The sequence below is a fragment of the Centropristis striata genome, chromosome 10, assembly GCF_030273125.1.
Source record: "Centropristis striata isolate RG_2023a ecotype Rhode Island chromosome 10, C.striata_1.0, whole genome shotgun sequence".
In the NCBI taxonomy this organism is placed as follows: Eukaryota; Metazoa; Chordata; class Actinopteri; order Perciformes; family Serranidae; genus Centropristis; species Centropristis striata.
This window is the reverse complement of record NC_081526.1, coordinates 20,640,617-20,655,540: the sequence shown is the minus strand read 5'-3', so window position 1 is coordinate 20,655,540 and position 14,924 is coordinate 20,640,617.

The following is a 14,924-nucleotide window of genomic DNA, read 5'->3' as shown; positions in this document are numbered from 1 at the left end:
ATCCTACTATGACTGGTAACAGTTGTCCTGTAATTTGTAGATTTTCTCACCTGCAATCCTCCTCTTTGATGTCACAGAGTCTTCTGTGGCCAGGGAAGGACACTGTAATAAATTATTCTGTTGTCATTTCATTTTACTTTATATATTTGATCAAGTGTATTAAATATAAATGTGTCCTTGATTTTGAGGCAGTTGTTTAAGTAACTTTAATATAAAAATGTTTGAGATAGAATCTGATTATTTTGATCACATTAAATATCATCTTTATGTGTATGTAATTCTAAATCAAGAGAATTTTGTATGAATTCAACACAATAGAATTAGTCTGTTTTTAATTGACAGGTGCTTCCTGTTAAGTTGTTATTAACTCAACTTGTAATGTAGTTAGATTTAATTAATAATATTGCGTGCAATCTGTTGCCTCAATTTTATTGAGTAGCTATTGTTTATCTTTTCTTACAGATGAAGACACATACACCCTAAATATAAGAAAAGAGAAAATGTATCTATTCCAAAAGGAAATCCACTGAAGTCAGTAAGTGACCGTGGGTCCTTTGAAAGGCGCTATATAAATTAAAGTTATTACTATTATTAGCTCATCTATTTATCAAAGAATAATACAGTCTGGTGGAGTTATATTTACACAATTTCAATCATATCTGCAGTCCATTTCGATTAAAAATTCAACTCATTCATAATCAGAGTACAACTGCGTTTTTGGAGATGTGAATTAACTATTTGGATTGTATTTGTGATGTTTCAGCGGAGCGGTGAGTGTGTAGTTGTGCACTACTTACACATTCAGTTGGTCAGCAATACTTTGCCACGCGTTGTCTCTTTGCTTTATCACTGTGGCGGTGTTGCCTTACTTTTTTAATTATGTGTTTTACTTCCTCGTATGCCTCCATCCGGATTTCTCCCTCCGACGGGGAAAAGTAAGCCGCTCTACTCGCCATGGTGAATCAGTGAATCTGTGATCGGTGGCGGGGTCTATCTGAGGGAGCCGCGAGCGCGCACTTATCCAGGATAGGTTTCACCTGGCTTGATGAATCCGTGTCTGCTCATCCTGGATTGGTCTTTGTGCAACCAACTGAGCCTGGACGCTCTTGTTTTGGATTGTTTGAGCCCAGCTCAGTCACTTATCCTGGATGTCTTAATCCTACTTTTGTGCAACGGGCCCCCGGTCTGAGCATGTTAACATCCTTGGGGAAGTTTTTAGACGATTAGAGGCTGCTTCATTAAGATTGAACTTAGCCATGTGTGAGTTTGGAAAGGATGTAGTCACTTAATTGGATAAGCCGGTAGGACAGGGTCAAGTACGCCCCCTGTTGGCCAAAGTCCAGGCCATCCAGGATTTTCCTGTGCCAGAAACGCGTGTCAGCTCTGCCAGTTTCTGGGTATGTGTGGTTACTATAGAGGTTTTTGTAACAATTGTAGTTGCACCCCTCACTAGCTTAGTTAGTCCTGCTGTTGAGTTTCTGTGGACTGATGAGTGCCAGGAGTCTTTTGTTTCTGCCTAGTCTCTTCTGTGCAGTGCATCAGTGCCTGTTTTTGTGTATCCTTTTAAGATTGAGGTGGATGCCAGTGCTTACGGTGCAGGTGCTGTCCTTTTGCAGGAGGATGATAAAGGTATTGATCATCCCGTGTGCTACTTCTCTAAGAAGTTTAATAAACACCAGGTGAACTACAGCACCATAGCGAAGGAAGCCCTAGCCTTTATTGTGTGCGCTACAGCATTTTGAGGTGTATGTTGGTTCCAGTCTAGTTCCTGTCGTTGTTTTTTCTGATCCCAATCCCCTTGTGTTTTTGTCCCGCATGCGCAACCACAATCAGCAGGGGTCAAACATTTATTTTGGGGGAAGAAATGTTTGATCTTAGATGAGGGGATGTATTGACCATGGGTCCTATGGTTTTTATGTATTTTTCAGTGCATAATGTAGATAATCCTCCCTGCCAGTAGGAGGTTTTTTTGTGTCTCCCTTTGTTTTCTTGTCTTTGTGGAGTGCTGATTGGACTGGAGCTGATCAAGCCAGCTTCATAAAAAGGATGGCTGCTGAAAATGGCCATTTTTCCTGACTTCCAGCCAGACCACTATATTGTGTTTTTGCTTAAAATGTGGATGTGAAGTGTTGCAATCTCTGTTCTTTGTTTTGAAACGAAAATATATTTTTAGTTTGCAGTACAGTCCTGGTAGGTAGGGATGAGTAGCATTTTTGTTTGGGAAACCTTTTTCTCCTGTTTTTGTGTTTGGAGGCAGGTGAGATCCCTGTATTTACTTTCATACTTACTATTATAAGCTAGCTGCAATTAAGATATGTTTTGTTTGTTGTTTTTGCCATGCTCACTCTGGGAGTTGGGAAAAGGTGAGAGCATTTTATGTCGTGTTCAGGTTACCACTAGGCCAAACGCAACACTAGTATATTAGAATATGTTCACTTGCTCTGCATCAATCCATTATCTGGAGTCGATCTGTCTTGACTTGGTGTGCCGGGTAACCACTTAGGTGTTAGGATCTGCCAACTGACTTTGATGTGTTAGTTTGACAGAAAAATTAAATTCATGAAGCACACAGGTCCATGAAATAATTAATTCAATAGTGAAATAATTTCATGTTTTTACATTGCATGAACTGGTATTTTAATGAATTATTGGCACATTTAATGACACAATTATGTATTTAATACCCGTTTTAATTAATGACACATTTAAGTATTTATTTAAAGATGTGTTCATATATTTAATTCTGTCTTTCATTCCCTTTGGTCCTCCATACTCCTAGGATGGACAGACGTGCAATAGATGTTGTTTGTACAGAACAGATCATTCATTCATTATCCTTAACTGCTAATCTGCACTCGGATCGTGGGGGGCTGGAGCCGATCCCAGCTGACATTGGGCGGGATACATCCTGGACAGGTCGCCAGACTATCACAGGGCTAAATGGTTGGGGGTTGGGATTGTAACAGGGCTGCCGCGGACAGAGTGAGGGAGGCCTGGGAGGGAGAGCTAGGCATTAAACTATCTGCAGCTACATGGGAGAAGTGTTTAGTTATGATACAATCTTGTTCGGTTAACAGCAGACATCAGCTGATTCAATTCAAAGTTGTTCACCATCTTCATTACTGTAAACTCAAACTGCACAAGATCACTCCTTCTGTCTCACCGCTGTGCAACAGGTGTAAAGGGTCGGAGGGCGCACTGTCTCACACCTTCTGTCTCTGTCCCTTGCTGACTGGACTGTGGGACAAAATATTTGACTGGTTCTCCAAGGCCTAAAAGAGACCCTTCCAACCGGAGGCAGAACTTGCCATCTTTGGCAGACCAATGGGTACTACAGCAGTCCTACCTGCAGCAATGCGGCAGTCTCTGATGCTAGGGATGATTGTTACCAAAAGGCTCATCCTACTGGAGTGGAAGTTTACGTCTCCCCCTTGCTTTCAGAGGTGGTTGGCTGATATGGCTTCAGTCATACAGATGGAAAGACTCAGGTTCACAAGGACTAATTCAATTGGAAAGTTCATGGCTATTTGGGGCCCCTCCCTTGCCTACCTTGATGAGACCAGGACAGATGACAGATAACTGGTAGCTTTATTGTCTATTTGTTTTTCCACATGTATCTGTGTGCTTACTAATGTCGCAGGTATTTCTTTCTAATTGTTAATTTCTTTCAACTGTTGTTGTTATTGTTGTCTGTTTTTCTTTGAATATGGAATATATTTAAAAAAATATTGAAAAAAAGAGCTAACCACTACACCACCGTGTCGCCCCATAACAGATCAACATTGTTTAGGCAGTCCGTCCGGGCAGTCTGTGGCCTAGAGGTTAGGAATCGGGCTTGTAAACTGGAGAGTCGCCGGTTCGAATACCGGTAATGACAGGTCTAGGACTGAAGTGTCCTTGAGCAAGGCACCTAACCCTCCTGCACGTGCTGCCCACTGCTCCTTGCATGGTGTGTTCACTTGTGTGTAAAAAAATAAGGATGGGTTAAATGCAGAGGTTGAATTTCCCCATTGTGGGATTAATAAAGTAATCTTCTTCTTCTTTAACTTTATTACAACAGATGCCTGTCACTAATGTCACTAACTAATGGTACATTCTTACACATTCTAAGGAATATTACCAACACCTTGGCAACAGTGCAAATGGCGAAACACCTGGGGCCTCATGTATCAACACTGTGTACGCACAAAAACATTGCTTATGCTGTTTTTCCCGCACACGCCATATGTATGAAAAGTGAATTTGCTGTGAGAATATGCGGACTGCTGCACAATCTTTCTTCCTTTCTGTCTTCATGCACTATTTAAAACGTGTTTCATATCTAAACTCAAACTACACACAACTGGCATTGTGTTTACAGTTTATAGCTCTCGGACTACAATTCTTGCTCCATTTGAAAAGCTAACGAGAGAGATAAGTACTACTGCTAATGTGATATCTTCTGTTGTGGCAATGAAATGTTGCTGAGCAAAGAATCTAAAACAGATAATGGAGCGTGCACCGCAAAGAGCACACTACTGCAGAATGATGAATAGATTAATTTAAATGACAAAGCTACAGTACTTTGTTTTATATTGCTACACTACCCTCTTGAGGTCGACCTGTACCCTGCAGAGCAGGGTTCAACAGAAAGAGGAGAATGTTGCAATCTCCTGATTCCTGCTAAATTGATTGGCATGTATTGTGTATGTGTACTAGAGAACAACAGAATGTGTATTTCATTTAAAGTTACTTTAACTGAAAATATGTCTTACACTTTAAGAGACTCTACTGCCTGTTTGCCATGAATATTGGCAAATACAATCCATAAAATGTATTGTCATAAAGCCATGCCAGGATATTTAATAAGATTTAAGGACCCTAATTTATAGATGTATAATCCAAAGTTGTTCACAGATGTGTGTTGAATTGGACTGCTGTTAATTACACACTTGTTACGAAATTGTAAAAGTAACGGAAAATTAATGTTAGTTACACTGTTAGTTACTTGTATTTTTCTTTGAGGTCTTTTAACTTTCTGAGAGGAACTATGATTTATGGACATTTCTTTTTCAAATTTACAGTGTGTACACATGATTTTCAGTATGTGCAAAATTTGATTATCAAAGGGTTTTCTTATATAGCTCATATCAACATGGCTAAATATCGGTTATTATTAATTAACATCAATGTTAATATTGGTTATCGTATTGGCAACATTTTTATATCAGTGCATCTGAATATAGAAACATGAAATGACAGAAACCATCTTTGGGGGAAAAATTTATTTAACTTGTACTTTGAGGTCTTAGTGTGACTTAGAGAGGCAAACCTGTGATACATTCAAAAAACATTTGCAGATCCAACACAGGAAGAAGTCCATAGAGAAAACCATGTAAATGGGAGAGAGAATAGTCAACAGGGAGTGAGTAGTTCAAAAAACTGTTATCAGTTATCAATTGACATCATACATTTCTACTGATAGATTAGCAGATTATACAATTTAAATGTTTGAATTTTACAATTTAGAATAAATCATAAACTGTGACATCCAAAACTTTGTGATTAATTAATTTATGTTCACCAACCTATTGTCCCACCTGTGGGATTATAGAGACCTCGTATTTGAGATATCATTACATTGTTTAGTCCACAATTTCGAACCATTTTTTCCTCATCTTATTATTTTCTGACTTCGACTTCCTTTTAATATAAAAGTCAGCAGAGAGGGAAAAACATAGACATATTATCTTGTTTTCACTACAGTATGTTGGCCTCACAGGAGCCAGGCTGCAGTATCTGAAGAGTAACAATGAGTTTAACTGCTTTTCTAAACCAGGGGTAAAACAAGGCATAAATCACAGGGTTTAGACAAGAGTTGAAATAGTACAGATACAGAAGAAAGATTAGAGTTGAATAACTCATGTAATCATTTCCTCCCATCCTTGCAAAGTAAGTTGGCATGAAACAGATAAGAAACACAACTACCAAAACACCAAGAGTCCTGGCTGCTTTCAGCTCAGATTTCTTTGCTGTTTTAGTCACTGAAGTCTGCTTTGTGGCAGCTTTAATGTGAGAGCGCATGGCACAAGCTTGAGACACAGCCACAACAAAGATTCTTGAATACAAAACTATAATGGCAGTAACAGGAACAATAAAGTTTAAAACAAGTTGAAGATCAGCAACAGTGTTATTCTGTCCAGCTGGACACTCTCCATAGCAAACAGGAATGTTTTCATCTTGTTGAATAAGATGCAGATTAAAGAAGTAACTATTGTAGGCAACAGCACAGAACCATAAAAGACAAACACAGAATTTAACTCTATTCACAGTGATTCTGGTGGTGTAATGCAGAGGGTCACAAATAGCCAAATAGCGGTCAACTGATATGAGCACCATGTTTATGACTGAGGCAGACAGAATGATGTTGCTCACAAACCTAAATAAAGAACACAAAAGGTCACCAAAAACCCAGCAATGTGTTCTTTTTACAGCGTCTGCTGGCATCAGCAGGAGGCCCACAAGAAAATCTGAGACAGCCAGAGAGAGGAGGAGGATGTTGAAGCATCATTCTACAAAACGTCCTCATAACAATGTCCAAAATTCCAACAATTATTCAAGAATATTAAGTTATGGATTTGGATGCTCTCTTTTCAGCAGCAGTGAACATATCGAAGTGTTGATGATTCAAATTACAATATCGAAGTCACAGTGGATTTGTGTGTTAACGTGCAGTCAGAAAGACAGAAGATAAGACTATTATTAGAGAGCAACATTATTAAGTACCAGTTGAAAGACAATTCTTCTTAACCTAAAGCAGTTCTTCACATGTTTAAGTACAAAACCTTGTAATGAGAGAAAAAAAAGTTAATCTCTGCCTGAAGTGGGAGACTGAGATGATGATAAACAGGTTAAGGACGGCAGTGAGCACAGAGATGGAGTATGTCAGTGTCAATGAACAATGTTTCAGCCCAAGTATAATGGAGCTTCCAGAATGAGAAATTGTAAAGTTCTGGGAAACAGAGCTCCCACCCATCCTCAACCTCAACCATCTTCAGAGATCTGCAGATAGCTACAGCTCTGGCAGCTTTCTGAACAAAACTGAGTCATGTAACTCAGATCATGATCTACCTCTCTCACATTCCAATAAGGGCTCCAGGGCGGAAAGTAATGCTGTCCAGAGATTTGACGTTCAGATCAAGTTTGGTTGCAACACATTACAAAGCCACACTTTGTTTCCAAAACAAATATATGTGCAACAACACAATACTGATGGATAACTCTGTAATACAAAAGAAATAGTATGTGTTATTTACTTGTCAATCCTTGCACCAAATCATTGTTGCTGTGATAACTTCACAGTGAGCTTTAAAATATTTTTATTATATTGATAGTTATTAATAGTATTGAATTGTTTTGGTGTCGAATAAAGCCTGATTTCTACCGGGCACGTTACAGCCGCGGAACGGCAGCGCCGCGGTCACTGTTGCAAATAGCTGCCACTCTAATCAATGTGAGCATTTCCACCGGGCGCACTGCGGAACGTTACAGCAACGTCTCAGCAGCGGCTCTCTGCGAGCATTAGGTAGGACTTCTATTTTCTCCGCGAGCTGCTGCTAAACCGCGTAATCTCAACAGAGCAGATCGCACCAGACAGGAAGTCCGACTCAGAATCAACGTAATACACTCCCGCCCCCTTTCAAAATAAAACACAATACGCAGTTCATGCAGCCTAAAACTACTTCACATCAACATTATGTTATGACCGAGGCACCAGATCAGCAATCAATCAATCAAAGGGTCTCAAAGGATCGGCGACACGGATGACAAGAGACTGATTGTTGAAGTGGAACAGCATACAATCATTTATGACATAACACATTGTTTTGATAAGGATAGATGGTCAGATCAACAGATCTTCCACGTCAGAGAAGCAAAGTAAGCTGTTGGTTGTTGTTGTTTACTTTATACACACAGTTTATCACGGGATCTCGCGGTCTCCCGTATGTTCAGCCTGGTGTGAATTGACGCCGGTCAGAAGATGGAGCAAAACCGCGGTGGAGCCGTTCCGCGGCTGTAACGCGCCCGGTGGAAATCCCCAGTAAGCCTTCCAGACCATGTTACATCATCTCACCAGTAGCTGAAGTAACGTGTCCATGCTGAGCCTGTTGCAGGATTAATATTTACTATATAGCTGTCAGCGTGCACAGACCCGCCCACACCTCTGACCGACCGTGCTGTGGATGCTGAGGTAGAAGTACCGAACACGGCCGGCTCGCTCCAATTAGGAGAGATTGAGCGGGCTGTTCTGGCAGGTGTGCGTGCTGCACTTCAAGGTGCACTTCCACACCGTTAACGGCAAGTTATGTAGTTATTAAAAATGTAACGTTTTACTGTATTCTGGGTAGGGTTGCCAACCGTCCCTTGAAAAACGGAATCGTCCCGTATTTAGAAACAAAAGCACCCGTCCCGTATTGAGGTGAAAAGGGACGCACTTTGTCCCGTATTATTGTGACAGTCAAAAAATAGTCAGTAAATGCCAATGAAAATTTAATAACAGGGCGCTTTATATGTAAACTTACGGTAAACTTGTTCCCAGGCCCCGTCCTGCTCTGTGACCAATGAACTGACAGCATATTCACACACAAGTATGACGATACAGAATACGCTCATCCCATTGGTCGAGGAGACGATAGCAGAAGACAACAAAGCAGCATGCGTAGGTTACAACTGACATAGACGCTGACACTGCTTTACGGGGCGCTACACCTTCGAGCAGCAATGTGTCTAGTACCCCTCCGAGAAAAAAACAGAAAAGGATGCAAAAATACTGAAGAATGGGTAAAAGGAAGCACCTGGGTGGAAAAAGTGCGTGATAACATCTATAAAGCCACTGCACGGTGTGCCGGCGCTCTTTTTCCGTAGCCCATGGTGGACTGACTGATCTGAAACAACATACTTCCAGTACTGCGATCACGCCATCTGCACTTTAAATTTTAGTGCGCAATTACATTGCACTTTACGGCCCGTTTGTCAGCTGCATGACTCCAAAATAGCCATTCAATTGTATTCATGCTGCTCCAATAAAATAAATACATCAATTTGTTATCAGCAAACTCCAGTGCATTCTTGAAGACCAGGTCCCCATGTGTTCATGACATGAATTTAATGCCTTTTTACTGAACCAATTTGGAATTATGGAATGCCATAATCTTCCAAAATGGCCATTCAATTGCATACATGCCGCATTTTAAAAGCCAACAAAAGGAGTGAATCAAATTGTTATCAGCAAACTCCACTACATCTTTGAAGAACAGGGCCTAATTGTTATTTTGTGTTAAAGTGAATTGCTGGATAATCATTTGTTTTCCATGTATTCATGTCACACAAAAATATGCATCTAATCCAATTCAGGTTCGAGTCAAATTGTTAAAAAATCATTTTACTTACAAAAAAGGGGCTAAAAAATTTCACCACGCCAGGATGGGTGAAGGCAATCGGGTCGGCCGGCCCTGCCAATGAAGTGTCCCTTATTTATTTTTCGGGGAGTTGGCAACCCTAATTCTGGGGGAAGCTATTGTTAGCTAACCGACCTAGCAAGCTAACATTTGCCAGTGTGACTCGGTGCTAGCTAAGGTTTTGTGATTCACTGAAAGGACTTTCAGCGACTGTTATTCGGAGTGACCCATAACTTAGTTAGTGATTACAGCTAAGAAAGCTGACCGTGCCCCATGAAGCATAAGCTGTGAGGGATGCACCGATGCATCGGCTGAACATCGGTATTGGCCGATGTTCGCCTCCTTAACTGACATCGGCCATCGGCAAATAAAGATGACAATCACCGATGGCAGTGGCCATCACGACTTCAAAACACCTCCGGGAGCGTTTCAGAGGCGTTTAGCCCACCAGGCTTTGTTTATCGCTCAGATTTGTCCATTTTCCCGGTGTATGTTCTTCTAAACATGCTTATACGCGTGTAAATATGCTACGTAGTTAATTAGTTTCGCTTTTGTCTGTTTTTACGACCGGCAGTTTGCACGGGGTATTTTATTTTGAAAATCCACAGAATTCTGCCCGCTCGAGGTGCTCTGTGTAGATTGAGGCATGCTGCTCGCATGGCCTTGTTTTGTTTTTAATATTTACATCCCTCTTGCAGAAAATACAGTAACAATACAATACATTACACTAGCACACATTCTCTCTCTCTCTCTCTCTCTCTCTCTCTCTCTCTCACACACACACACACACACACCTCCTTGCACCAATATAGGGTAAAATACAAATTAAATAACTATTATATATCTTTCATTTTTCTTTTAGGTAAAGGCATCATTATTAATATTCATGTATAGTTTCCAGAGATTGATAAAGTCTTTCTGCTTGCCTTTAGCAATGCAGATTAGTTTCTCCAGACCAATACAATGTAGAGAAAGATCTATAACAACAGCAAAAGATCACGATATTCAGTTTGCAATACAAACGGAAAACGCAGTCGAATTTCAACACATTTGATTAACATACCACAGAAAATGAGTATTTTACACGTTTTTCTAAGTATGGCTAGGCATTTTACAAAAAGGCCTGTTACTCATGTAGTTGCCAGTTGATATTTATATGTAACCCAAATGGATTTTTAACAGGTTAAAATGTTGGCTTCTGTTTCAGGTCTCCACACCCCAGGTCAACCCACAGGCACCTCCAGCTGTGTCCTCAGGCACTGCCACCTTTGCTTCCACTGCCACATCACTGACATCAGTAAGTGAAGTTGGGATATAGCATTAAAACGTTTTGTTACCTTAAGTTAACTGAGAAACATTAGTTCACAAAAGAAAACTCATCCAGTTTATCAGCTAATTTAGAAGGCATATTTTAGAGCTACAGTTATTGTTCTGCTTTAGTCCATCTTGATACATCTCCTTCCATTATATACATCATGTTGTGGGTTGGCAATTCAGGATGTCCTGGCAAGTCTGGATTTTCCTCATTTAAGAAACCATTGTAGAACATTGGTCATAGTTCCTGTAAATTGTAATGTGAAATACATTGACTTGGCTTGCATATAATGATATAATGATCACATCCTATGTATGGCAATATGATATGAGTGGCTCCACAACACTAAATGTCACACTAGAGGCCGGTGTGCAGTTGTCTACCACTTCACTGTTTCACAGGGCCACTATCTGCTCCATTAAGAAAAATATCTCGGTCTGCTTGTTTTCTATAGGCTCCTCTGCCATCCATCCCTACCATCCATCGACTTAATGGGGCTCAATCAGGATATCGAAACCGAAGGCATGTCAAAACATACACCAAGAAGATTGTATGTTTGCCTTTGTCACCAGAGGCATTGGTGTTGGCCATACCGAGGGGAGAAACTCGGAGCAGGTTAGCTCAGACTGGCTTTGTTGGAAAAATATAATTTTCCAGAGTGGACTGAAGACCAAATAAGAGTTGAAATAACAGCCATCTTCAGAGGAGTATTTGGGTTGTCGAAGCACCAGCTTTTCCCATTTAAGTTTTTGAGCACCATCAAGGGGTGTAAAAAACTGATGAATCCAAGGGTCATCTCCAATTTCCACTGGGGTGGGAAAGAAGTTGCCTCGGTCTGTTCCAGCTCTTGTCTGTACAACATGGCAGGAATGGATGTTCCAGCACAGGTGAGCACAATATTGCATAATTCAGTGTGGTATTCCAACAAGAGAGAAGAGAGTTTCTGTCCAAATGGATTGCTGCCTGTTTATTATACTAATCTTATATTTAGATGAAGATGATGATCGGGAGTGACATACTGTTTAGTGACTCAGAAGGGATACTTGCACTGCTGGCTACACTGGTTAATTGTTTAATTTAGAATAGATATTGTAGGGGTCACAGCTACTCTACAAGTTTCATTTGGGTTTAATGACTGAATGCATTGAGGATTATTTCAACAACTCTTTCATGCCATGCTTCAAGATGGAGGTCTGTTCTTTGTTCCCCTCCAAACAAAGACAAACGACCCCCACCCCCACAGGTATCTGCAGATACCTAAAGGCGTCTCATTGGCTAATACCAACAGGAAATACAACTTCCAGGTTGAGACACAAAAGTCTCCTGCTGCCATCCCTTCTTCTCTCTCTTTTCGACTCCCTGGGAGGGTCAGCACTGCTGCTGGCCTGCACTCCAGAAGACCAGGCCATCTCCTGCTCTCCCCAGCTCTAAGGGAAGGCCGGTGAGGCCCCAAACCAAGCTTGGGCCCACCACAACGCTTCTAGTTTCCTGCCTGTGATCTATACTGGATATAATCACAGAGACCCTCACCAAGCTTCTGGAGCCAACAGCAAACAACTCTGGGACCACCAAAACCCAACCAGGAACTGATTATTCTTCAATACAGTGCTGGGCAGTTAGTAAGCAAGAACAAGTTTGTTAAGCTTTAATCAATGGTGTTGATCTGTTGTGTGTTTAAGTATATTTGTTGGGATATTTTGTGTAGCTAGATCACTTTAAATTGTATGATTAATCTTGCTCTACATATCTCAAGTTGTACATGTAAATTAACTATAACTCATTTGATTTGCTCATACACTAATCCACATGAAATATACTTTAATTTGGCTTCCTACTACACATAGACCTTCAAGACCGCTAGTCTTTTGTTCTTCAAGAACAGGGCTTCCGCCATTTTGATTTATTTAAATGACCGCCTTTCGGCAGCCATTTTGTTCCACATTCTTTCTCACCCACATTTCCACTGTAAATAGTCTTTTAGATTAGTTATTGTGTGTTCTGTTTGCTTTGCTTTATTTAGAATAAATATGTTTTTGGATTAATATGCTTCTCCTTTTAATGTTGCACATGAATGAGTGATTTGTTAACCTCTGCTATGGAAAGAACTCAAAATTCCTTCAACCGTTACTAAATATCAATAAGGTAATTAGATTATAATTATATTCATAATTAATAATCAATGTTCCAAATTGATAATTTGTTAACTTTATGAGACTGATTTACTATGATTTGCTATTTTTCCTCTTTCTAAGTAAAGAGGTGGTGCCCCGAAAATAACTTTAATTCATTTAAAGTATTAAATATTAATTTAGTCAATTTCTGATAGCAAAATTGATCTAAATTAGCTTTACGTCTAAATATTTTGGTACCCCTGCTGGAGGCAATGTGTATCTGAACCAGATACCCTTACAATATTGTTTTGGTCTGTGTTACTTCAATATGCAAGCACTGAATAAAATAATTATTAAATATGTGCCATATATCCTAAATGTCTCTACATCCACCTTGAATCCATGCTGGATCCATCATTTCAGTTGGATCAGGATGGTCTGGATTTTTAACATCAAAACTATCTTGATCTTCACCCTAGAGTTTTGAAATGCCCAAAAGTATTTGATCTGGATTACCAAATCCAAATCCCAGTTTTGTGGGAACAGGATCACATTGTTTTCAAATACCCAACTCTGGCATTTAATCCTAGCCGGATGATTCTGATGTACATTAAATGTTTGAAATACTGGGCCATGATGATCCAGTGATGAGCTCACCTGAACTCAATCACTGAATTGCCTCCCACATCCTAGGCAAGCAGAAAGACTTTATCAATCTCTGGAAACTGTACATGAATATTAATAATGATGCCTTTACCTAAAAGAAAAATGAAAGATGTATAATAGTTATTTAATTTGCCTCAATCTACCCTAGATTGTTTTGCCTCAATCTACCCTAGATTGTTTTGCCTCAATCTACCCTAGATTGTTTTGCCTCAATCTACACTAGACCTGGGCATTGGGCGGCCCGCGGGCCACATCCGGCCCGTTGAGGTTACCCAGAAATTAGAAATCAATATAACCGCAGCGTTTTTATTTTGAAAAAAATAGCAAACATTAGCATTAGCACTAGAGCTAACAAGCACGTTTACTATAGTTAAGACAACAAATCTAGCCACTAATATATATGACAGAAGAAAATAAACTTTAACAAACCTTGTGTCCTGTCAGCCGCCACTATAGAAGCCTTTTTACAAACATGAAAAACAAGCTATATAATACAAAAACACAAATAGGAAGCTTACTAAAGGACATTTACAATTGTGTGAAAATAAATGTTAAAGTGATATAGTGATTGGAGTATTTACTACTTTTTACTGCTATATTTGATTTACTCCACATTAGCAGTCTTATCATAACATGTATTCCTATCAGTAGCAGCTCAAAACCAGATAATTTACTGTATTTTATAAAGCGATTAAATTAATACGTTTTGGTCCGGCCCCTGCAACCTTCGTGGTATTGGTCATGTGGCCCCTTGGGAAAATTAATTGCCCACCCCTGATCTACACAGAGCACCTCGAGCTAGCAGAAGCCGGCGGATTTTCAAAATAAAATACCCTGTGCAAACTGCCGGTCGTAAAAACAGACAAAAGCGAAACTAATTAACTACGTAGCACATTTACACGCGTATAAGCATGTTTAGAAGAACATACACCGGGAAAATGGACAAATCTGAGCAAGTAAACAAAGCCTGGCGGGCTAAACGCCTCTGAAACGCTCCCGGAGGGGTTTTGAAGTCGTGATGGCCACTGCCATCAGTGAATGTCATCTTTATTTGCCGATGGCCGATGTCAGTTAAGGAGGCGAACATCGGCCAATACCGATGTTCAGCCGATGCATCGGTGCATCCCTCACAGCTTATGCTTCATGGGGCACGGTCAGCTTTCTTACCTGTAATCACTAACTAAGTTATGGGTCACTCCGAATAACAGTCGCTGAAAGTCCTTTCAGTGAATCACAAAACCTTAGCTAGCACCGAGTCACACTGGCAAATGTTAGCTTGCTAGGTCGGTTAGCTAACAATAGCTTCCCCCAGAATACAGTAAAAAGTTAAATTTTTAATAACTACATAACTTACCGTTAACGGTGTGGACGGTGCCGGTGGAAGTGCACCTTGAA